A 23,206-nucleotide genomic window follows, 5' to 3' on the forward strand; every position below is an offset into this window, starting at 1 on the left:
ACTGAGGCAGGGTGGAGACGACACAAACTGAATTGCAACACTTTATCGCCAAGCGACTTCTGCAACACTGGAAGTTGTTTACCGCAGACTCACTGTGATAGCAGAGTGACACTGACCCTGACAAAAACACAACATCTCTGTGGCAATTTAGCCTTAATTCGACAGCCGGGTCCAGACTGTAATGGTATTTAGCCTGACCCAGATACTGTAATAAGTAAGGAATCCCACTAAAGCAGAGCGCCTGAGCACAGCCCTGGTCTTAAACACTCCCTATTGGTGGGCTGAGCTGGCAGAAATTCAGTCTTTAGCAATTCTGCAGTCCACCCTGTCTTGTACTGTATGTGTCCCAAAACGCCTCATTTTACCCAGCCTTAGTGTATAAGTATGGGAGGTGAAGTGAGCTAATCCATTGATTGCAGATGTGCTGTGAGTGATTTCCGCAGTTTCCCCCGAGGTACTGATCTTATGATTTGCAGCTGTTCAGATGCACAGAGTATATTTCTCTATTGTTGTGGCTCGAGGAATGGCAGTGTTATCTGGACCAGCATGTAAATCTGAAATATATCAACAACAATCAGATGATATTTTATACAAACATTTATAGTCCCCAGAGGATGAATCCTACTGACTTTGGTGATCTCTTAGTTTTCCTGGAGCACCACCTTAAGGTTGACATCACAGATTGTATGAAACTAATGGACGTAACCATCGTGACGCCACCCGTTAGTGTGTGGAGTCCTATTTGGAAACTTTAAATATGGAATTTTGCCTGCTGCCATCTTGTTGTTGTTGTTGTTGTTGTTGTTGTTGTTGTTGTTGTTGTTGTTGTTTTTTGGCTTTTGAAGCCAGCCTCAGGTGGCCATTAGAGGAACTGCAGTTTTTGACACTTCCACATTAGCTTCATCAGCTTCATTTTTCAGAGGTTGCTTCTTGATTGACATGTTTGTTTTTTGGTGAAGTATCTTCACAACTATTGCGTGGATGCCATTAAGGTTAGTGCAGGCATTCTTTGTCCCCAGAGGATGAAATTTGGTGCCACCAGCAAGTCAAACTTTTAACTTGTATTAAAATTTTGTAAAATTTTACTTTTTCATGTTTGGTTAAGAGATTCATGTTCTTCACAGAGTTAATTTAGAGATTCATTAACTTTGAATCTAGCACCATCATCAGGTCAAAATTTGTCCAATAAGCTTATTGTCAAGACAACATGACATTCCCATCCATCTGAGCTATTTTTTGTGCTTACTGCTAATTATCAGATGTGAACACACTTAGTTATTGAGGTAAACATAACTCTATACCTGCTAAACATGCAGCTAGTCACCATCGTCACTGTGAGCATGTTAGCCTGCCATCTCACAGAGCCGCTGGCATGGCTGAAGAGTCTGTTGTCTAATATAAAACTCTGACAAATAGGCTGACACAGACATGAGTCACAAACTCATACAGTGGTGCCATTTATGTGAGAGAAATGTGACAAGAAGCCACTCCTATCTGGCACATAAAAAGGTTGAGCTCCATTGTAGCCTTTGGCAGCTCAGTCCCAAAAGACAAAAATTGTTTGAAGGAAAGAGAATTAGAGCGTCTTGTTGGCATATTCTTTTGTTTACACCTGCCTCCCAGCCCATTAATCTGACAGGTGACAAACTGTGCGCTTTGAAATGGAGCTGGGAGCTGTTAAGACTTTTTACAAGATGCCATTTCTCACTTGACATTTTTCCTCAATTTCACACAAATAAATGGATCACAGCATGAAAAAAAAAAGCTTCTGATTGCTTATTTGACTTTGATTCATGATGAGCAAACTAACCCAAGACCACTTTAAACTATCACTCCAGATTTTCCACATGTACAGTTTTGATAAATAGTTTTAATATTAAGCCAAATATCCTTTTCCCACTCTCCAGTGCAAAACAGAATAAATTACTAAATCTTTCTGCAGTAACAGGCTTAGTGAGGATGGCACACTATTCTTTACCATCTTTGTAGAGGCGAAGAAGCTTTTTTCATCTTGATTAAGAAATAAGATCGCTTGGATGAACTGTTATGGCAAAAGCAAAAACTCGATTGAGCACGAATGATCATCTATCACACACATATTGCTTTTTATGTGCGATCGACTGCCGCCATTGAACCGGTGAAGTCACGGCTGAGGTGGAAGCGAGCTGTTGTGTTTCACACAACAGTTCAATAAAGGAGGCGTCATCGCTGCTTGCCCCCAGAATATCCTCACACACTCTTTAAGTTCTCTGAATGTATATGCCGGCTTCCCCAAGTTGTTTGTGTGTGTGTGAGAGCAGCCGCTAACCTCAACCCCCCCGCAGTTTACTATTTTCCTGCAGGACCAGCTGGGACGGACACAGACTGGGAGCGTGTAGATCAATAGGTCTAAACTGGTGGTGCATTGCCCCCCCCCCAATCCGCCTGCCTTAGACAATCAGTCATGCACAGCTGTAAAATAGAGACAGGCTGAAGCAAAACAATGGCCGTTTTTTTTTTTTTTTTTCTTTTACAGAAAAAGCTTGTGTTGGGTCCGGGCTGAAGGTCTTTGAGAAAAGAGGATGAAGAGAGGAACGTGTTCCCCGTGGCTCTGAGGCGTGCAGACGGCTTGAGCTTAATGACAAGCCTTTAGTTCATTATGAATGAACTGGCGCAACATGGGGAACATGTGGCTTAATCTAAAATGCTGATACAACTAGGCAAAGTAACAGTGAGGAGCCTTTGTGTACAAGGCGCTTTCAGATAGTGCTTCAGCTGAAGTTTATGAGGCAAAGATAATCATATATTTCTGTTGGAATTCATTAAGATCATGCAATTTTGTTCAAATTTGTTCACATTTTGGGTTTGCTTGGCTATAGACAAATGCATTGTCAGTATTTCAGCAGATCAAATTCATATGAAGAACTTTCAAGGTGTCCAGGTTTCCTGTCATTCTCCTGCTTAATATGTCACAAAAATGTACAGCCATACGAATGACGTTATGTTACATAGGTAAGGTTTAGGAAAGTAGATATGGTTGGATTTTTTTTTTAGGATTAGGCAAGAAAAGCTATGTAAGGTTTGGGAAAAGATACATTGCTGGGCACTTAAAGTTTTGGCAAGTTATATTATATAGGTTGGGTTTAGGCAAGTTAACCCTTTGAAACCAGAGCAAATTGGCCTAATTTCTTTCAAAAACATGGGAAGAAGACAATGAGCAAATTAGGGAGAAATGGCCAAAAACTAGCTAAAATGAGTGGTTTTTAGTCTACAACATAATACAAAATATATAATTATAAGTTTTCTGGACATTTTCCTCTATTTTTGACAATATCTAATAATCTCCCCATAGCTAAATGTCATGTCACTTTTTTTACACCTTGTGGTAATTTATTGCAATTTGCCGGACATTATTTGCCAAGCTGCTCATTTCCTTTGCTCTCAAAAGACATCAAACCAAATTTTCTCGGGTCCCAAAGGTTTTAAATGATTGTGAAAGGCATCTGAATGCAGCACAACAAAACTGATGTTGATCCAGGTTTAAAAAGGTCTCCTGGGGAAAGTCCTGTGTGGTGTCTGTCTTTACACTACTTTCTTCTTTACTCATGTCAGTGCTCAGGTCACATGATCGCAACCTTTCTGACTACAGGGGGATAAACACAAGTCACTGGCTCTTGATCACATGGATTATGTAAAAAATTGTGGTGCATTACTTGAGAGCAGCCTGAATATTAATTCATAGAATGTGATTTAAAATGCCTTTAAAACTTTAGTGTTTCTCTATAATATTAAATATTCTTGATTAAATAATCAACAAAGTTTAAGTTTGAAAAACATTCTTATTTATTATTTATCGATACTTGAACTTGAGGTACAAATGAGATTATAGCAGCAAAACCCATGAGTACTGAATAGATCAGAGGTACGTTTTATTATTGAAAACTTGAAAACAAAAGATAAAACTGATTAACAAAATGAATATCTGTTATTTTTAGGCAAGAACATGACCTGATAGTGTGCCATTTTTTTGAACTAGTAAAGGCTTTGTACTAATAAGTACCACTTTTCACTTGAAAACTTTGGCTCACTGCTGCCCTCCATGGGGGCTTTTGTTTGGACCCGACTGTGGGAACAACAGGAAAATCTTTTCATGCTTCTTGCTGGAATGTCTCTGTGGTAAACTGCAGAGCAGCTTCCAGATCACCACAAAAGTCCCTGACTCATGTTTTATTGGTTACAGTTTTCTCGTGAGCTAGCTAGCGCCCTGTGGATTTTGGCACGAACTGAGCTGTGACTACAAAACTGAAAGCTAGTTTGACATTTAGACTTGACATTAAATACTTGACTTCCCGTACAATAGTTTTCTATATACTGGTGAACTGGATTCCCTGGTCTTTTCCCAACATGCTCCGCTCTCTCCGGTCTGGTTTGCCATATGTCTGTGGTCTAGATCCAGACCACTGACCTCCTACATCTCTGCTCTCCTTGCCATCTGCTTCCCGGCTTGGCCTTTTTGGTCAGAGGCCAAACCCAACACATGTCTGAGCATGTTGTCAGGGGAAAGTCCTCATGGTCTGCTTAAGATCTAAATTTATCTTCTTTATAGCAGTAAACGTCAGATATGCTACAACGGGCTGGAGCAAATGATCCACTGAGACACAAAGTTTTTGTGTTTTTCTCCAGTAACATGCAAAATAACCTCTTATTTTACACCTAAAGTGCAGTTTCTCCACCCTGCACTGCCAGTTTACCTCAACTCGGCCTCACATTGTTTGCTTAGAGACAACAGGAACTGTGACTGGATAGTTTTGGATGCTTGTGTTTAAGGTTTTCTCCCTCTGGTGCTGGAAGAAGGTTTTGATAATGAAGACAACATTTTAAGTTTTCAAAGTGAGCCATTCCCTGAGAAAACTTCCTCCTCTTTTAAAGAGGACCTATTTTGCTCATTTTCAGGCTCATACTTGTCATTTGGTTTTCTAGTAGAACATTTTTACATGCTTTAATGTTTTAGGATCCTTTATTTTTAAGCCTCCCTCCATCCACCATCATAGAACCCGAGGACCTAGAGTCCTGAAACTTGGAAATCACTCAGCGTTTCAGCACCTCCGGCTCCCTAGTCTCAAACTCAATGGGTTCTTTGAATGGGTTTTTGGTTAGAAGCCCTAAATAAGGTCTGTCAGTCACGGTTTTACCACCTCATAAGGGTGGCGATGCAATGGAGTGGTTTGTTTATACATTGTTTTTAACAATAGCTTTTTGCTTCTGGCAATTGTGTTTGGCCTTCAAAAATTGTGAAAGCGGTGATCATTTGTGAAGACTGTCTTGCTGAACAAAATATTTAAGTATCATAAATGTTTGTTTGCCACAGAGCTTATTTTCTGAGATGATCCAGAACCTGATGGGTGATATTAACTTCTGGGTTGGCCTACAAAAAACCATCATGTGGCACTCTATTACAGCCGAAGAGCAACTGTAGAGGCGTGTAGCGGCACTTTTTACTGTAAATGTTTTTTATTTCAAACCTGCCATGTTTAATATCAACATTCATTGTACAAGACATGAAATGGAAAAGCATCTTAGTTCTCCTTTTTAACCATTACTACTTTTAATTGGAATGAGAGAGTGTAAAGACAGTTCATTCAGGTGAATGACTGCACGGCAGTTTTGTCCTGTTGTTCTATGATTCGGCCAGAATAGCCTTTTACACCCTTCTCTCCATCTTTCTAAGCAGCCTCTCCTCCGAGCTTCGACCTCATTAACCTCAGCCATCACCACTTCCTGTCCAGCAGTCCCAGATGTGGCTTTGGCTCACACACACACTTGGGTCACAACTAATCCAAATTCTAGGCAATCTTAATGAGGCATTACCGCCGTTGAGAGTGTTTGTTTATTTATTAGTTAATTTACAGTATCTCCATGAGCCGAGGACCCCCTATAGATTAGAGAAACTGGAGCATCACAAAATCACTGTGTGTATGTGTGTGTGTGTGTGTGTGTGTGTGTGTGTGTGTGTGTGTGTTCGTGTGTGTGTGTGGTGTGAGAAAGACACAAAGAGTGACACTTCCCTCCTGCTGAGTGTGTTTACTTCACCAATAACAAAAAAGCACCCAGGACTCCCACCTGCCCCGATTAGCATGAATCAGCTCCGGATGGGTCCCTGGCATGCTCACCACCCATCAACACCCCCCCACCCAACCCCCCCTACTGCGCCACTGATGCCACATGGAGCCAAAGACGCTTATCAGTTGTCAGCCACTCCTGGTGCGCTGCTGAAACCCCGCTGTGCGTTTGTTTTGCTGAGCTGTAACTCAATTTGCTTCTAAATCTTATCCTCACTCCTGGACATTGTTTTGTTCTGATGAGTTGTCTTAAAATCTTGTTAAAAATTGAAATTATGACAAGTTTTTATTATGGCAGAATGAAAACCTTGCCTCAAGTCCCATGAAAACAGGCCCATTGTCGGCTCGAGTGTGAGCTGTGTGCAGAAATAAATTAGGAAATCACGCTTTTATGAGATTAGAGAAACGTCAGAGTGAGAAAATTTGTTGTGGGGTATAAATAACGCAGAAAAGGCTTGAGGAAAAGCCAAATTTCGTAACGTACTTTCAATGCACATTTCAAAGATGGTTTACACTTAATGATCGTCCTCTTAATCAAACTTGTCTTATCCATGTGGTACCTCTCGTGTCTCAGGCTATTAAATCACAATTACATCCTGCAGCGGCTGTTTGTTAATGGACTGTAATGTATTCAGATGCATTAGCTCAGCAGAGAGCCTCTCAAATTGTTTTGGTGTGAGGGAGGGGGCTGGATTTTGCCATCCATGCCCCTCACATTTCTCACTTTAAAACTACACACACAAATACTTCGATAGTTGATTACAGATTGAAATGCAAATTCGAGGTAGTAGCGTCTCCACACGCCTTTAAACTGTGGGTGACTGGTGTCTCAGCAGGGAGCCAGAGGGGAGGAGAACTCCTCCGGGATCTCCATGTGCTGATGGAGCAGCGGGTAAAGATGCAGCATCATTAGCATAAATGTTTACTAAGCCGATCAACCTCCTGCCAAGGTCAGATATGGACCAATTAGGTGTAAGTCTCACTGTGACTTTTATTTCCATGGTAACCCAGTTTTTTGTGCTTCATATATGACGAGCGATTGGTAACAGTCAGCTCTATAGATGGTGCAGTGTTTGACAACAGAACAGAGACGGCCCAAACAGTTTTGTTTGAAAATGTAGTGAAACAGACTGAAACTGGCTGTGGACTTTTATTGGGCCCACATGTGACTTGTAAATACCCTTTTTTGACATTATATAATTTGGTTGTCTGTCCATCCATCTCATTCTCGTGAACACAGTGTCTCAGCATTGCCTTGAGAGTTCAAATTAGCACAAACGTCCACCCCAACTCATGAACTCATTAGCTTTTGGTGGTCATATGTCAAAGGTCAATGTCACTGTGACCTCGTCTGTCTTGTTCTTGTGAGTGCAATGTCTCAGGAAGGCCTTTGAGGGAGTTTCCTTAAATTTGGCACAACCTCCACTTGGAGGTTCTCAAATAGTACATCATTTAAACCAGGAAGTAAAGAAACGCCACCTTAAATGAGGAAACACCAGTGACAGGACACAGAAAGATAAAAATGAATGGATAAATAAATGAAATGATAATAGTAATAAAATGAATAAATAAATAGAATACTCAGACTGTAAATAATGAAAGGATGAAAACACAAGTAGGATAATAAATATGTTAAAAATAATAAAATTATATAGAAACTAGTAAAAACTGTGAAACAGACCAAAATATATAAATAAATAGACAATAGATAAATACAGTTCCAAGCCAAACCAACGTTGAATTAAAAGCCAGACTGTTTAAAGACAAAATGACATTTAGTGGCTTTTTTTAGGACAACAAACCTAAACGGTATGGTAGACATAACTCGGTCAGATTGAGTTAAATTTAGCACGTTTTTGGTAAGATATAGTAACTCCAACTGTGCCGTACCAAACAGTTGAGCAGAATGTTATTGGAAAAAACACTGAATTAACAATAAATGCATGGATCTGCTGCATCAGTGTGTGCTAACGAAAATGCTTCTAATCACTTGCACTAAATATTTCTCCTGAAGTCTTTGCAGTGAACCCAGAATAAGAGTTTGAAGGGTCTAGTGTACGCCCAGTAGCTCTGTCTATACTCTTCCACTTTAAGCTCGTGAGATAATATCTCTTCAGCCTTTTAAAATGAATCTGCCAAGGTTAGGTGGTCCAAGACACACACACACACACGGAAACCCCTGGAATCAAACTGTGTGGAGATTAGAGGTGAGTCCATCGGGTTGTGCAGACTTGGCTTATCAGCTGCGTGCAGCCTACTGACTCTTCACATATCAGTCATCTCTGAGCAAAGCCAAAGATTGAGGATGGATCACAGATGGAAGAAGCCACAGCAACACTATTATTAGAAACCTTATTAGAAACATTCACATGCACGCTATCAGAGAGCAGCTCGCTGAGAGGAAACCACAGCGCACCTTTGCTTTTTTTGCAAAGTTTTTAACGAATGCGCTCATTCGTGTCAAGGTGAAATAAGAAAACTGCCCTTTGTGCGCTTGAGGAGACACCTCTGTTGACAGCATCGGTGCAGAAAAGAGTAGACCAGCCGATGAAAAACTAATTCAAGGCTATTCTTTTTACACCGGCACACAAAGGGGTGCAGCAGCCTCTTTTTTTTTCAAGCAGCAGTTCATCAGTGAATTTGTGAGTAAGACGACATTTGTTCAGACTTTATAAGTCAACATGAGGCACGCAGCTTTTCTATGTAATCATGACGGATTATGTGGGCTGAAAATGTAATATAATTGTCTTGTTAATTCGCCGTAGCATAGAACAGACGGAGAGGCAGGGTTTGGAAACACTCATTAATTGCTAACACATTTGACACTCTTATGTAAATATTAAGATACTAGTGGTGAATCCATAGTGCACTTTATTTTTAAAATCGACTTAGTCTCTTCATGAGTGTAAAAAAACCCTCTTAGTTCAGTGAAAGTATGCCTGAGTACCTCCTAACGCAGGAATCCTGTACAGCTGCCGCGTTGCTCCCCGAGGTGCTCGACAGCCAAAAGCAATTAAACCTCAGCGAGGTTATGGATGACTCAAAGTCCCTGCGAGGAGGGGGCCCAAAAACTGAAACTCAATTAAACAAGGGGAACACTGTACCTCTGCTGTCATTCTGCATATTTCAAGGCAAACTCTCGGGATTTCCCCGCCATCTGGAAAATTAAGAAATAACCCGAAGAAAAAATCCCGAAGGCGTTTTAGAACATCCTGCATCATCTAATCAGGTATCTAAAAAACACCTGAAAGATCATGCACGGGTCATTTTTTAAAAGCACTACAGATTCAGACAGTTTGTTCTAATTTAGTTTAAGTGATGGATATGGACAACGATGGGAAACGGACTCCACCCAGAAGACACAACAATGGAAACCTCAAAAATGAAATACTGTAAAACACTCACTCCATCCAAAAAGCCGTCCAACAAAGACCGATCCACATCTTAACTCCCCTTGACCACAATGAAGATATGTGTCTGTTTCATATGAGAAAGCTGACTTAATGTTACATGATTTCTGGTATGAAGCTCCAGATATTCAAAGGCTGTGTCGTGGCTGTGACTTGGGCCCACAAAAATGCAAAATTATCTTAAAAATCATCAAGAATTGTCAAATTTCTTCGGTAAATGTTGAATGAAGCACAAACAAAGTCAAAGCACTCAATTTTGAGAAACTCAGACCAGCGTTAGACCTGGATTGTCCTTGAGTGTTCTCTGTATTGGTTAACGTGAGTGTACCAAGTGCAGTTTACTGAAGTCACATTGTTGGATTTCTGGCGACTAAACTCATTACATTTCAAGCACTTATCTATTGCTTCCATTTGCAGCTGCCAGTATGTGAAATTGCCTCGCGCCGCTTTAATGTCAGACATTCAAAGAGGTCCCTTAAGAGATCACTTAATGGTCCTATTAAATGAAAAATGCCTTTCTGTGTTGTTACCTTGTGTTCCTGGGTGAATGGTGTCATTTACTGCACCCAGTGTGAGGAGAAAGCATTTTCTTGTGTTTTTACATCCAAATTCCCACTTTTCCTTCAAAGTATCAAAGATTGTCTAAGCTAACAAGCACTAGCAGTAAAAGTAAAACTTATTCTAAATTCAATAGTTTAGAGTGTGGTTCATTTTTTGAGTGACAAAGCAAAGAGCAAATGTGTATGGAGCAGATTAAACTGTGACAAGATTCAAGATTGTCTGTCATATAGTGACAGAATATTGTCTTTGGTTTGGGCGCTTAAACAACATGGAAAAAAAAGCATTCACACTCATTAATCACATAAAATCACACAACAGTTTCATAGATCATGCGGTGGAAATAAAAGACTTTGTTTGCAAATGTCAGGCTACCTGAAGTATAACTTATAGCTTTATATCCAACCACAAGTAGCCTATCATCAGCTGACTATATTAGTTTGCGGAGGAAGGTCATTTGAAAAAGCTCTGTTCAGTATTGGCAAATCCACCGCATAGTATTTCCACACACAAACGTGCAAATATGAGGACAGCGAATCTCGTTAGTACTTGAGTTTGTTGGTTCGGGTTAGGGTAAGAACGTCAGGTATAAGCCAATCAGAAGCAGAGTGAGGCGGGCCATTCCTTCGCTGTCCGAGGAAACACAAATTCCCTCTCTACATGACAGCATGGGTATATTAAGAGACCTGGATACAGCATTAGTGGTGGGTTCCAGTTCATTCTTCTCATTCTCATTTCTCATTTTCAAACAAAAAGAAAAAAAAAATGCTTTTGTTTAGAAATGCCCTATGAATTTTGATGTTAAATCTTCCACCATGAGGGTGGTGAACTATATGCAGCCCTAGAACGGAAAGCTTTGATTTCACAATGCTTGAATTATTTTTTGCAACTCTCTCCACTTGTACTACCAAAGCATGACAGGCATCTGCAGGTAAAGAGAAAATCCTCGGCTAACGTTTACCTGGAAAATGATTCACTGGCTTGTTTTTACCTGCTTCAAACACTAAAGGATGAACTGGTCAAGGTTTCCTTTTAACGTCACTGACTTTTTACAAATGTGAAAGACTTGTAAGGTTTTGTGATGTGGGAGACCTGCCTGTGTCATCGGCCGTCATTCTCTGTGTGAATGAGTGTATGAGGAGTTTGGATTAGACTGGATGTGGATGTCAAGGCCTTTATTTTGCAGAGAGTTAGTAGTAAATGGGCTCTACACAATAAAGCTTAGACTGATTCTGAAGAGGGGAGCTTGAACAAAAGAAAAAATATAATAGCAGGAAACCAAAAATGACCCACTTAATTTGAGTTTTTGGCAAAGGAGTTTCTTACTTGACATATTAAAACTGTCAGCTGATAAAAATTATAAAAAAAAAAAAAAAGATCATGATGTTTGCCTTCCGGTTTGGGATGAGAATGAGGACAATACTGATATTGATGATGACTTTAACAGCCGCAGCATTAATCAGCAACTACATGAATAACAAGCCAAAATGATGACACTAAAAACTTTTTTTTCCAGGAAATTTGCCAAGGACAATTTTTCTCGTAGCTACTGCCAGTAATATATGCTGTGTGCACAAAATATTCCTCTGAGGAATCTCTCTCTCTCCCTCTCACACACACACAGTCAAAACACAGAAAAAAGCAGCACCTCAGCACTATTAATAATGGATCAAAGGAGACCATGTAACCCCAGCAGTCATCCATGTTGGTTTGCATTGATCCATGTAAAGCATTGGTACACGGGGAGCACTGATACACGACCTTGTGGATTGGATTTTTTAAAAAAAAAATCACATTCACATTCAGCATTGATCCATGAGTTCACTCTTAAAAATGTGACATGTGTGATGTGTTCTCCAATGCATCAAATTAAACTGATGTCAATCAAAAAAAGCTGCAGGACTGGTTTTGATTCTTGGATTCCATTTAGTATTGAAATAAAAAAATAAATAAATGTATTCTTGATAGAAATTGAATCTTTTGACAAGTTAGGAAATGCCATGATCGGCTTTGCTGATGTAAAAAAAAAAACAACTTTTGAAACAAGAATGTAACCAAGGTCTAGCTCGCATTCAAAATTTCACATCCAGGAGTCTTAAAGATTTTTTTTTTCTGTCTCAACTTTACCTAAAAGCCTTTCTGCCACCAATCTGTAAGAAAACCCATTTGAATTGAATGATGCTTCAGTTACATACACAGTGCAAACACACACACACACACACACACACACACACACACACACACACACACAGAGGAATCAATACAGCTACTTCCGGCAACCATCTCCTGTCTCAAATGACTGCAGTTTGACCACATCCTGCCAAGACTCACTTTATCTTTTGCTAAAGCACATGATCAATATTTGCTCACTTCAAAAAAAAACCATGCCATTCATCTTACAACAAGAATAATTTCTTCATCACATTGTGATCTGAGTATTTTTATTGTCTAAGAAAACAGTGATAATAACATTAACTATTCCTTGTACAGAAAATATGTAAGATTAATTTAAAAGTGGGTAACACGCGCCGTAAAACAGGCAATGTAATGTTTTTATTGTAATGTTTTTTCTTTTTTATATTTTCTTTTTATTTTAATTTTTAAAATTTATTTAAATATATTTATTTTTGCTTGTTTGCCTGATTGTTCTTTTACTATGTATGTATGTATGTGTATAAAAGATTGTAAAATGAAATCTTTATTGATAGGGCTGTAAAATGAGTGAAATGCTACAGATTTGGACAAATATGCCGCATTATGTACAGATAGTCCAGAATGTGAAGCCTGAATCTTTTGTCCTACTTCTCTCAGGTTTTACTGATGTGAACAGAGGAGCAAGGGAGCATCATTTTTTTGCTCAGAGCGGTATGCGTGCCTCAAGTGTTTGGCATAAATTACCCCAAGCAATGTTCTTCAGTCTGGGAATTCTTGCAGATGTTGGTCTATCAGATGCACAGAGTATGCTGCCTTTATTTCTGACCCCCCCACCCCCCTTTGTGAGTAAATCAAGTTTTAAAGTGTCTTCTTGTGCCACAATTTTTATGATATTTTACGAATTTATGTAGAGTTATGCAAGTTAGCTTCAGTAAAAGAAACATGGATTGGTGTTATAAAGTGTAAGGTGTTACATAGGATAGGCAGGACATGTTAGACCTATAGGTTTAGGAAAGGAAATAAGGTAAGGATAAACCACCCCAACCTGCCTCATTATGCTGACTTTCAGTATTTATAGGCTACTACTTCCTTACTCCTGTCAGCACATTGTTTATGTCACCCAGCCCTCCCGTACACACAAATAACTGGCTTATAATTACAAGTGTTATAAGTAATTGGTTAAAACAAGTTAGTTCCAAATTAAGTGAATAAAATGCTGCAGTAAAGAAATCAACCAACAGCAATTGAGCTTAATAAAGAAACAAATGGTGAACTAAAAGATTAAGAAGATTTTGATTTATATTTAATTTACTAATAAATAAGCTAGCATGTAAATAGTGACTCAGTAGTTAGAATAAACAGTTAAAATTTTATTGAAAGCAAACCGTGGGATAAATCAAGTGATAAAAACACGGATTGTGCCTTTATTTTGAGCCCATTATATGTGATTGGTTAATGAAGGTATCGATTGAAACACCTGCCGTAATTGGTTGTCAGACAGGAAATGAACGTGAGAGGGCGGGGCGAAAACAGTGCGCAGCCTCGAGGCAGAGCAGACGAGGAGGAGGAGGAAAACAGAGCTGGAAAAATAGCTAAAAATACAGTTTAGTCGGGTGAAAGTTTGCGTGTACAGACGAAGACCGTAGCTGTGGACAATAACGCGCAATTGTGGCGTAATTTTAGTTGAAAAAGTCTAAAGTTTGTAAGCTAACGCCGGTGAGCCGCTGGTCGAGAGGACGCCATTGTTGTTGTTGTTGTTTTTTATTTTTGGCCCACGGACTGTTTTTCATGGACTGACACCGAACTGTGAGTTAACATTTTAAGTTTTTCTTGTTCTGCTGAGTGTAATAATACTATATTTACTGTCCCCTGAAAAGGTTGTGTTTTTCCGTGTGCGCGCGCGTATGTGTGTGTTTCCCCCCTCTACTTTATTTATTGCCCAATTTACAGAAATTCAAACAGATACATAGACAAAACCCTAACCCAAAATGCTAAAATGAGAAGACAAAAACTGAAAACCAAAAACAAAGAAACTAACAAAATATATTTGCATATTTTTGAAGCCAAAGTTTGTGTTGTATGCATCATATAATTATTTTGTAACTTAAAGGCCCTAATAGGTTTTTAATTCTTATTTGCTATATTGTTGAAATTAATTTTTTCTCATAAATGATTGATTTAACTTTCTTTGACATTTAAATAATGTCACCTGTGGTTAGCGAATGAAATGTAAAACTGTATCTAAATAAAACTAAATAAATAACTAAATAAAAAATAATCATGACGATAATTAATCAGAGTAAAAACACATAAGGGCTTCTAAGGAAAAAAAATCTTTCAAAGAAAAAAATTCATATTCCTACATAGACATGCGCCACAATCTACTCTGATCTACAAGCACCCAATTAGCTCTCAGACCCCCAAAAAGTGTGTAAGTGAGTCTCATGCACATGGTGTGTGCTTTACTTGAGGATTTGTCCACGTCAGCAATGTTTTCCAAGTAATCTGTCTACTCCGCCACATATTTCTCAGTTCTGTCCATACAGCTGAGAAATTTGTTTATATGATGCAACTTTTGGCATCCCCTTCAAGTTGAAATACATTATTAAAGTGCAGGAAGATCAGTTTAGAAAGTTGGCAATATCAATCCAAAACATCAGTGAGAAATACTCTTATTCCAGTTCACAGAGGGTGTGTGTGTGGTACCACAGAGTCTAGTTATTATCTGCATCTGCTGTCGAGAAATGGTGATAAAAGGGTGAGAAACTGTGATTTTGCCAGAGAAATCGTAGATAATGCTGGTTATATTTTGGTGCAAGGCAATTCAGAGCTAACATATTTTTTTGTTGGTGGGCCGTTGGTGATTGTCTGTTGCCTTGTTTTTGTGTTGTGTCCCGCACTGTTTGCCTTTGTCAGCACTTTTTCAGCCAATTTATCATGTTCATCATCATCAGGGGCGGTGATGCTCAGAAAATCTACTGATTTACGGCCGTCTTTTTCACAATGTATGGGAAAAAAGTGTATTTTGGCCACAGTGGCATCATGTGACTGACCTGGAAGTTATAGTTACATAGTTTGGGCACTGTGCCATGTTGGCTTCAAAGCCCAGCGCTGTTCCTGAGGGCTTATTCACAAGTGATAATGCTTCCTGTTTCATCCTGCCATCACTAAATGTAATGTAGTAAAGTACAGTTGATGGAGCACTTGACCTTGAACACGTGGATGATATGATGTTCATCCTTTTCCTCATTTCCTGTCCTATGTCCTGAAAACTGGATGTTTTGTTGTAAGACCCCTGTTGCAGTTGGAGGATGTGTCCTGTTACACTCTGACCTTCTTTGTAATGGCACTTTGCCATGGTATTTGTGTCTGCTGGGTGAAGGAGCTCCCCCTGTGAACTGAGCTCATCTCCTCTCAGATCCGTAACTGCTGGAGGTTTCACAGGAAGTGCCCCCCCCCACCCCCACCTCTTCCTTTGCTCTCCTCTTTCCTCTTCTCTCCTTTCGTCTTTCCTTCCTCTCAGCTGGGACTGAAACTGGCGGAGTTCAAAGGGGAAATGGAAACAAAGAGGAGAGGGCTGGTCTCTCTAAACATCCTGGAGGCTGACATCTCTTTAATGTACATTCGATTTCTGATATGAATACTCCCAAACAGATCACATTCAATATCTTGCTGGGCCTTTTGCAATGAATTTAGACTATGGTATGTGTAGTTTTAGATTTGTATTTTATGTTGTATATAATGTTTGTTGTATGTTTGAGTCTTAAACAATTGTGGACTGTAACTAAGTACATTTACTCAAGTACTGTACTCAAGTACAAATTTCAGGTATTTGTACTTGACTTGAGTCAGTTCTTTTCATGCAACATTATACTTTACTACACTTCAGAGAGAATTATTATACTTTTTACTGAATTACATTTATCTGACAACTGAAGTCACCACTTACAAAACATATGACATTTTTTGCATTAAAAAACATGAGAAGAGAACAGAAAATATGAGCTATTTTTCTGTTTTGATTAACATTTTTAAGGTTTGAGTTTTTTTATTTTTTTATTTTAGATTTTTCTGAAAAAGGTACATTTACTTTTCATACTTAAAGCACATTTTCCTGAGTACTTACTTTTACTTATTCAACATTTTCAGTGCAAGACTTTTACTTTATACTGAGTATTTCCACATGGTGGTATTAGTGCTTTTACTTAAGTAAAGGATCTGAATACTTCCTCCACCACTGGTCTGAGATATTATACAGTATGTGGAATTTTTTGGTTTCACTATTATTGTTTTTTTTATGTAGGCCTTTCTTGGTAATGAATGGCCTGTCTGAGGCCTCTATTTCTATATCCCTGGAGTTGATTACACTGAGAGCTCTCATCCAAAACACCCGTCCTACATTTGTCAGTCAGGCGTTGGATTTCATCCTGTATAAGGCAGTTTGCCAAAACATCCATCTTTAGAAGTTGAAATGAATGATGCATCTTTGTGATACAGCATGTCGGATCCTTTTGTGCCGGCCACAACAATAAAGCCTGTCTTACAGATGCTGAAATAGGCTCAATTTTCAAAGTAGGTCAAAGTAGATGACTACAAAATATGATTTAAAGGTACTTCCTCTCAGTCGTGGCTAAGTTTTGTGGTTCTGAAGCAGAAGCGAGCAAAAAAATACATTGAAGTGAGCATTTTCATGTTTTATACGCATCAAAACAACATTTCTAACGTGACGTAGAGCTGACTGTGTAATCAGGAGGTGGAGGGGATGGTGGATGGTGGACCACTGCAGACTACTGATCAAGACCAACAAACAACAAAACCAGTTGGTATTTAGCAGGTCATTGCTGTGTTTCCAGCTGCTTTTGAGGCGTCATACATAAATGCTTTGTAGAGACCTGTCAATGATTTTTAGTGGCACAAAAAGAAGTCATTTTAACTGAGAAGTTGCTGTTTTTCCAGCAGGGTTTTTTCCCCCAAAAAACAGGTATTTTAAGCTGAAATAAGATCTTTTCCTAATTATAAGCAAGTGGTTTTTGAATCGACACCTAACCATGTCTTAACCACAGCATTGTTGAAATATAAAGTTTCAGTGTACCAGGCTCATAATAATGTGCATATATAATGTGTTAGTGGTTTGCAGAAACTTGCAGTCCCAACATTTTGTTTCTGGCATCTGGGTTGGTGCGGTTGGTTAGTTTCTCTTTGGGCAACTCAGCTCAGCTGTGAAGTAGAGCATCAGATTGATTCATTAAAGTCTAGTGTCCTGTGAAAAACAAGTGTGCTGGGACAAACTCCGGAGTAGCAAGCAAGTTGAGTATGCAGCGTGTGACTCATGGCACGTAGTTCATGCAGGACTTCTTGCACGCTGGTTTTGAATTGTATGTCACATTTTTCATAAAGAATAGACCAAATGCTGGCAAATACTCCCCCCCATTCTGCAGTTGTACCTTTTACACAAAACAACAAAGCTGCATAACTGCAGGCTTTTTCTGCCTTTAACAGACAGTTTAAAAGAGGATTGTGATTGCAGAGTAAATGTAGCACTCCCAGAAAATTCCTGTCCACCACTGAAGGCTTACCAAGTGTTTTTAGCAAAGCCATAGAGTGATACATTTGGAAGGAGACATACTGCTCCTAACTGCATCTCTGCTAGAGGTCTGCTGATATTGTTTTTTTGGGGACGATATGATACTGATTATTAGTAGTTAATGACACTCGTAACCAATATATGGAAACGATTTGCATTTACATTAAAATAGAAAATCTTTCTGTTTTCTACAATGTTTAGAATTTGGAATATAATAAACTACAACACAAAACTTTTTTAAATGCTTTTGGCAAACATTTAATCAAAACTGAGACTTTTAAAATCATATACAGCAAGTTCCCAGCAATATTTTTATAAAGTAAAGATTTTGATAAAAAATGAATAAATAAAAATAGGTCTATGAAGTTTTACAAAGTAAAAGTTCCTTCCATGCTGACAATTTATGTTGCACTTTTAATTACTTAATTTCATCAGTGATCTTTTAAATAAAACGCAGATACAGATAGTCGGCAAAATGCCAAATATCAGCCCCGATAACTGGCCAGGCTGATAATCTGTCGACCACAAATCTCTACACCTTCTGCGCCTAATGAAAGACAAACTGAGATCATCCATCCATTTAGTGCCTGACAAAGCAGCAAACAAGTTGAAACACAAACTGTCAAAGTAAATTTACTGGTCTTAGTTACTGTAGTTTATAGTTTATTTAATGTAACGCATAACAAAGCAATGCCTTCACTGGTGAAAATATACATTAGTAACACAGGTATGTGCTGCTAAAATAAAGCTAACTGTCACTACATCGTCAGGAATTCATGACAGAATATAACCAAGAATTAATCACAAATCCTAAAAGTTTAAGGAAACAAACTGTGCATTTGTGAGACTTGATCGAACAAGTTGGAAGTGGCTGCAGCACATGAGATACTCAACTTTGCTTTAGTTTTCAAGGGTGAGCTGGAAACTGTCACACAAAAACTTTATTCAGATGAAGTGGGACTCGTGATGTGTGCCAAAGTAAAGAAAAAAAAAGAGCTGGCATGCTGTCACTCCTCCTTCCTGCTACCTTTTCACTTTATTGTCCTCGCGTTCTCCATATAAACCCACGTGGGAGAGAGGAGGTAAACATCAAGAGACTCGCGCGTCTCTCCATAGATTAGTCTCTTTAATAGTGCCTCAGAAAAATGACTAATTAAAAAACGCTGCAGGTGCGTCCTGGCTCTTCCCTCGCCTCTGTTGAAAACACAATTAGTCTTCAGTTGCAGAGAATAAACTGAAAAGCATTTAATTGCTTTTAGGGCTCCTTCTGTACAGCATAGAAGATCAATTAACACAGAGCTCCTGCACTGCTGCAAGGGACATTTATAAATATATCCCATAATGTTGTTGCAGACACATTCAGTCTGTGTTTCTCCACAATGCTGCTGTGGAAGGATTTTAAGGTCGTTGAGTTCAATGTGAGGTGAAGGAAACAGTTCATTGAGAACTTCTGGGGATGTTTTGATTGTTAATACAACAGCCACTTTGCTTTGCATCGCATTGCATAACGTGTAAATCCCCACCCCCACCCCCCACCCCCACGTACCGCCGCCGTGTTGGTAAGAAGGTTTCCTGTCAGCCGGGCCGCTTTGATCTCGCTCCAGGTTTGACACGTTAGTTATTATCTCTTGTGTGTTCTTCCCACACACACTCTTAAGGCGAGGGGGGAGATGCTCTCCCTCTCTCTGTGTGGATGTGAAAGCCAGAGGATGGCAGTGGGAGTCTATCCAGAGGCTTAGCGAGCAAAGTCGCAGTCAGACGCCCCTTTCAAGTTGTTCTCGATAGAGCGGCGACAAGCAAACTTGCTGACATGCTGGAAAAGTGTGCATATCAGAGTTGAATAAGCAAAAGGACCGTAGGGAATACAGTTTGAGGGTGTTTAAGATCATTTTGGTGGTGGGTGTTAAAACAGGCCTGAGCCTGTCTCACTACTTTGCGAGGACATTAGGTCATTATAAAATGAAACTTTTTATTCTATGAAAACACCAAAACTTACAGTTTGTTGTGAAAGGGATACTTCCGGGCCACATTACATCACCTGCAGCGGGAGCGTTTATTGGTCTGATCAGGTGTGAAGCGTTCTGGTAATTGTAGTTTTAACCTCTTGAACAAAAGCGCCCCTGTTTTCTCTTTCTGTGAACTAACCATACTGTGGTGGCCACGTAGAGATATTGTTCAAAGTGAACATTAAAAAACATCATGGAACATTGTGCTAAGTGCCGTGGATATCGCCCAAAACTGATGCTCCTCGCTAGTGACAGGGTGCTCTGTTTGTGGCTCTGAGCCCAAAAACCATTAGCTGAAGATGAAAGTCTGTGTTGATCACATTTAGTTTCCACTTTTCTTAAAAAACAGCTTTTATAACATAGTTTTATATCAAACCTGATTCAAACTGGACTAAATAGTGCATTTGTTTGAGACTATTTTCAGCTGTGGATTAATCCACATTTGGCATTCGCATGAATATTCAGCAGCAATATCCTGTGTGTGGGACTGAGTCAAAATAAAGTATGCAGTGTCAGTATTTTGTGTGATCATGGTAATCACTGATGTGTTTCTGGTGCTCTATGGCACAGAAGAATAACATATGTCAGGCTTTAGATAATAAATCAAAAAAGAGGCTTCGGTGTGCAGTAGTATGTCGATGCCCAGTGAACATCCTATCATAACTTATCTCCAAATTATTTACTCCAGTTTCAGACAGCCAACATTTAAAGGATATGTTTCCAATCAGAATTTTATGAAAATGTGATACTTTTTAGGTTAAATTAAAATTCTCAAAAGCCATTGTCACGCAACAGAACAAACTGACAATTTTGTGTGTTTTCAGCTATTGGAAAGCTGACATTTGGAGACGATGAAAAACTTGTACACACAAATCAACTGAACAATGAGCCAATCCAAATGAAATGTTTAAAAAAAATGATTTTTAAGTCCATGCTCATGACCAGCTCAGGATTATGTTTAGGTTTATCAAGATTTTAATTGTCCTGTAAGTGTGATGCAGGTGTTAAAAAGTCTAAATCCTAAACTACTGCACATACATGTTAACAACTGTAACATTGACCTGCTCTGTTTTATACAGACTCTCTAAGGAAATGAAAGCAGGGGTGAAAAATGGCCTTTAGGTCATGTAGCTCGTTTCCAGTTTTGACCCTAAATCCAAATCTAGACCCCAAATAACCCCAATATGCCATCACTATTCATCCTCCCTTGTGAGGATATTTGCTCCACGTAGTGCAGAATCCTGCAACAACATGTGTTCCTCACTACACTGAAAACACATGACACAGATCTTTTTGCATTTTTGAAGGCGGGAATAAACTTCACTAAACAAAACTAAAAAAACGGACCAAGTGAAAGTTTTCAAACCTTGTATGAACTGGATACAGAGCAGAGTGCTGTACGCTGTCGTGAAGTAACTGTGTATGTCTAGAAATAGTCATAATGTGAATTTGTGAAACCATCCGACACAGCGGGAGCAGCTTGACTAATTTAAACCTGAAATCCCGAACACTACTGACTCACTGATGCCGGCACGAAGCAGAAATATGACAGCGAGTTGTTGTGACTTCACTTGTGCGAGTCTGAGACAATTTTTCCACGCTGGTGGGGACCCAGATATGTCATATCTGTGATGTGTTTTATAGAAGACTTATCTTTTCAAATTCTAAGGCTGCAGACTTTTACTCCAGTGGCTGAGCATTTTTTCCTCCGCCATAGATTTGCTTGTCAGATTGTGTAAACATGACGTCCTCCTTTTCCCGCACGCAGACACACAGTTCCACGCACACACTTTGCCCTTTGGTTATTGTAGACATTGTCATTGGGAGGACCTGAAATGTCACTGTTGGTGTGTGTGTGTGTGTGTGTGTGCGTTCATGTATGTGAGAAGGTGAACTGTTTTTCTCATGCGAGGACAGATGACTGTGGTGAAGTTTTTCCATGAAAAACCGGTTTACAACCTCACCTCCACTCCAGTACATGTTCATGTGTGTAAGTGGAGGAATTCAGTATGTTGAGATCCGTGTTTTTCGACTTTTACCTTATTTCATCATTTATCTTATTTTAATGTGGGCCTTTCTTTTTCAAATTCAAAATCTATATCTTAAAGTTGTTTTCTTAAATTCATTGCAGCATAATGTGGGCCACATACAAAATTTAGCTAAATAATAAAATTTAATTAAAAGCTGTACACTCAACAAATCATGTTTTAATGTGTCATGTATCTATATGTTAGGCGCTTCATTGTTCTTCAAATAGGCTGGTTGTCCTTTTTCTTAAAAAGACAAATATGCTGTTTTAATTTGGAGTACATTGATTTTAAGGAACAAAACATTTACTGGGAAAAAGGCTGCTCCAGTTTAGAGGAAACCCCTGGGTACCCATAGAACACATTTTCATTTAAATATTTTGAGATGAGAGACACTTTGAAATGTCCTTCGACTAATCTTTAGCCCTCTCCCGACTAGCTATGTCAACATCGTAGGTGCCAGTAGATGCCTTTGGTTGTTTAGTTTCTATATGACATGATGCCGCTTTCACAGTGAACATCCTGCTGAGCCCCGTCAAAACTTTAAAGTTTATATGGTAAACAAAACAAATTGTCAAATATTTGTATTGAACTGCCTTAAACTGCCTGAAATCTTATTTACTGACATAATTCTGAGTCAGGTATAGACCTCGACAGGTGTGATGTCTTATACGACAGTCAGTCTCCAGTGTGGCATATAATATATGCGTCAGCGGTGCTTTCTAAACAGTAACAATGGCGGTACATCTCAATGACTATAATTTACTGTCCCTGTCATATGGTGACAGGGACCTCGTTGGTTTTCCAATTTGCAGACATTTACAGCCGCTGTTATTCTTGCTAGCTGCTAACAGCTGCTTTTTAAATCTCTCGTGATGGGTCGCACACACAACACGTCGTCAAAACATCACACCTGTCCTGCCCATAATCCCGTCCTACTGCCTCTCCCGTCAACACAACGTTGCTTAGCTGTCACCACCTCCTGTGCTGGCACAAGAGGGACAACTCTGTCCCCTCATTCTGCAATCGGACCTTATGAACAGAACAGGCACTGACTGCAGTCACTTAAGCCTAACTGTGTGTTTTATCTGTAATGTTGATGTTAGGAATTTTGCTCTCTTCTGCTGAGTTTAAAACACACACAAGCATTAAACAAAAATCCAACGAAAATTAATTTCTTCTGAATTACAAGCTTTGAGTCATCTGTCTGCGGGTCTCTCAAACACCATTTAACCCACCAACCAATGTTAAACATCTCCTGAAGTGCAGGGAAAACATGTGCATGTGTCACATGTGCTGTTATCTGTTATCAGTTCATTTTTTTGTCTTTGCATGAATGTTTTGATCAGTACATGTGCTTTTTTGCATT

At 39.2% G+C, this 23,206-nt stretch overlaps 1 protein-coding gene across 5 annotated transcripts in view; it reads left to right on the forward strand.

The window, feature by feature from the left end:
• The window catches only part of LOC121962873 (muscarinic acetylcholine receptor M4), a 145,810-nt gene that overhangs the window by 38,750 nt on the left and 83,854 nt on the right, over positions 1-23,206 (forward strand). For 4 of the 5 annotated variants that reach the window (XR_015775866.1, XR_015775868.1, XR_015775867.1 and 1 more), the window contains exon 1: positions 13,733-14,026. The exons of the other annotated variant lie outside the window; for it this stretch is intronic. The gene's annotated coding sequence lies outside the window, so the exon portion shown is untranslated. Of the gene's footprint in view, positions 1-13,732; positions 14,027-23,206 lie in introns of those variants that run through there. 5 annotated transcript variants of the gene reach the window in all.

Source organism: Plectropomus leopardus, chromosome 24 (assembly GCF_026936395.1).
Source record: "Plectropomus leopardus strain MGB_pleo_1.0 chromosome 24, ASM2693639v1, whole genome shotgun sequence".
Classification (NCBI taxonomy): Eukaryota; Metazoa; Chordata; class Actinopteri; order Perciformes; family Serranidae; genus Plectropomus; species Plectropomus leopardus.